Source organism: Elephantulus edwardii, unplaced genomic scaffold (assembly GCF_000299155.1).
Source record: "Elephantulus edwardii isolate Elephantulus edwardi_28Jun2011 unplaced genomic scaffold, EleEdw1.0 scaffold00067, whole genome shotgun sequence".
Lineage (NCBI taxonomy): Eukaryota > Metazoa > Chordata > Mammalia > Macroscelidea > Macroscelididae > Elephantulus > Elephantulus edwardii.
In genome coordinates this window covers 1,997,428-2,000,846 of record NW_006399817.1, presented here as the reverse complement: position 1 = coordinate 2,000,846, position 3,419 = coordinate 1,997,428, and the positions used below count along the sequence as shown (strand labels likewise).

General features: G+C 38.5%; 1 pseudogene; it reads right to left on the bottom strand.

Annotated features, from left to right (window-relative positions):
* Positions 1 to 1,523: 1,523 nt before the first annotated feature.
* Positions 1,524 to 3,128, bottom strand: LOC102877392 (annotated as a pseudogene).
* Between the last annotated feature and the right edge of the window lie 291 nt (positions 3,129 to 3,419).

The following is a 3,419-nucleotide window of genomic DNA, read 5'->3' as shown; positions in this document are numbered from 1 at the left end:
TCATAGACTGTAAATCATACAGGAGTTGATTCTCCTGTGGACCAGCTGGTGGATTCAAACAATGTAACTTTGTATTGTCAACCCAACTCCTTGCCACTAAGTTACTAAAATATATACATCATCCAAAATTATCTTTTCTCTAACTCCTGGTTCTTTGGATTTTTTTAGGATAATAATTCAGACTTTCTAATCTCCCTTTACTCATTATGTTAACATTCTTATTATAAGGAATTCCATTGAAAATATTACAGTTTGTTAAAATCTTCACTCACATGCCCCCTGAAAACCTGTACCAGATTTGGGCACATTACTAAAGCAGTACACTAATAAAAGTAATTAAAACATTTATAATAATTCTTCCTTAAAGCACTATATGTCTGACACACTCTGGGAAAAATGTTCTTTGTATAATGTTTTAGACTATATTGCATCAAAGTCATCAGACATGCAGTAATTAAGAAATTGTTAATTAAAATGACTTTATTGTCTGATATGTCTCATTAGTTGCTCTCCTACATGGATAGAAGACAGAAGAAATAGAACTACTAGGTAGCTGAGGTCACCTCTTGTGAGGTTTCCAACTCTGTAAAGGTGAAGTTTGTTTTCAGCACGCTACTGCCAACAAGCAGTTGGCCATCAAAATCATGCCTTTCCTTCAGAATTGTGTGTGCTATATTTCTGAGCTCTTACCCTCCCATTTCTGACTGAATCTAGATCTAAGCAGTAGTATATTACACAATCTTCATCCCTGTCACAGGCAGACAGCACTCAGAGTGTAGCTTTTTTTTTTTTTACCCTTAGCTTGGTTTTAAAAGGAACCAAGGGGGGAAAAAAAGCTTGGCAACTTTTTTCCAAAGTGAATTTTGCATATTCATTCTCTGACACACAGAGTTCATGCTGGAGAAGAAGTCTCACTGAGTGCTTCCTCAAGCACAATTACATTAGTTTAGGTCATGTGGGCCAATTCCCAACAGGGAATTAAGTCTCTGCAATTATAGGTCCATTTATGATCACACGTAGACCGATCAGAGCAGAATCATCACAAAACCCAGGTCATGCAGTGTTCAGTAATTATACATATGAAATTTAAAATGTGCACATATATATTTGCACATGTATAATTTTTTTTAAATAATTCTGCCACAACACAGCTTGAAGTTTCTAGGATTTTCATCTTCAACAATGACCAGAAAACCAGCTGGTGACTGTTAATCACTTGCAGCAGTGATGGATGTGATTAGAAGAAGGTTTAAGTGAAAGTGCTCAAAGGGCAATGCATTAAAAGAGTACAGAGATCATCCGTGGGTAAGAAAGCCCTGAAGAGAGTAGAGGAATTTTCCCTTTATCCTTCTCTATGTTTTTCAGACCCAAGACAAGTTCTTGAGGATACACACCAAAGGCTGTATTAAATCTATGGTCAAAACAAAACAAGTGATAAAAATTTCCTCATCTTTTATATACACTCAATAAAATGTGTACTACAGACAGAAGGACATCTTTGAAACATGCCAGCATTGTAGAAACTAAACTGGGGACATGAAGTGAGGGCACACACTCTCCAGCCTCTGGGTGAGAATACGATAGTCAGTGTCCTGGACCAGCAGAGTGTGCTCAAACTGCACTGAGTGCTTCCTGTCTTTTGTGACCATGGTCTAGCCATCTGGCCAGGTCTCATCCTGCCACCCACCTTCACAAATCATTAGCTCAGTTGTAAATACATGGCCTGCCTTCATTATTCGAACAGCTTTATTTTTGGCATAGGAGGAACACTGGAGACTGTATAGAAAAGTTTGTGGATTCCAAGTCTACTGTAGCTTCGAACAAATGAAACCTCATTTGCTTAGGCACATTTCTGAACAATGTTTCCCAATTCTCTTTATCTAATACCAGGCTTCACTTAATCGATGGCTTGCATCCGGCACTCATATGTGTTCTGGACTAGCTTCCGAGATCCCTCATCCACATATCCAACAAAAAAATGCCTCATTCAGGTACCTATGATAACCATTGTGATAGAGTGATTTCCACATTAACAAGTTCACTCTCCTGCAAGGGCCGTCTTTTTTTGATTCCATGACAAATAATGTCACTCACTGACATACGACAAGACTTAGGGAAATTGTAATAATTCAGGGGAGAAGGATAACAATTTCTTGAAATGCATGCTAAGGGAACAGCATGATCTGTTTCTTTGCTAATTACGCCTGCTATAACCATCCCAGCAGCAATATCTAAAACTTCTTTAGTGAGCCTACATAAAAGTCATATTCCTTCTGTATTCAGCAGGGTATAATTTAATTTGATAAATACCTTTAGGGGATTGTTCAGATTCAGACTATCCTAAAGGGTGATCTGCATAATCTGATCTTTGAATATAACTTGGCATTGACCTTGTTGACATTAGTTGATAATGTGGCCTAATTTTACCAGTATATCTATAGCCTGTCCATGATTCAGTGTTAATATCTTCTACAATCCAAACAGAAACTTCTCACTTCGCCTTCTCATCTTTTGCTTTCTTGTATAGTAGCTTGTTAGTAGTCCACCTTCCTTTAAAACATTCCTGCAAGCTGAAGTAGAAGCTCTAGGTGTCCAGATTGATGCAGGTGGGACACTGGAACTTGGCCTCACTCCTGCAGACATCTGTTTCTCACACCCATCTCCATTGTTACCATGCTGCCTACTACCTGAGTGCCTCATCAAGGAAGAGGAGGAGGGAGAGAGGTGGGGCATGACTGGATGAAGGGGCAAGGTGGGAAAGGAAAGCAATGAGGCAGGGGAAGAGCTCTGTCCATGACAGGCAAGGAACTGAAGGGGTTGGCTTTTCAGTGTTGTCCTAAAAGTCAACTCTGTAAGTGCCTCTATATGGTTACCATCTGAGACTATTAATTATCTCATGGTTATTGGACATATAAGGTGCATAACTAAAAAGTTTGTGGTGTTTTCCAGTGACCACTGAAGGAGGCAAAAAATATGACCCAGATCTGCAGATGATTTAATTCTCCATGGAATGAAACATGACCAATGGGATCCAGGGAATTTGAATGAATCAGCAGATGAATTTTCTCTTCATCCTACTTATTATGATATGATCCTTTACAGAGTTTGTATTGCTTACTTAAAGACATGTCTTATTATCATAAAACTTATTAAATGTCATGGGGCACCTTTGAATTTAAATATATGCCTAATTTAATTACTTATTATATTTTTTCTTTTACTTTTTCCATACTCTTAGTGTCCTGCAGTTTTAACTCTCTAAGTATATTCTCTTTGTGAAGACCATGGCCTGCCTGGCTGAGATGCACTTTAGTTTCTAGAATGACATCTTTGCATGTCAATACTCTGGAGAGGTCCCTGCCAGTAGATTTTCTCAGTGCAAGTCATCTTTTGATTTCCTGAATGCTGGTGCCGAGAGT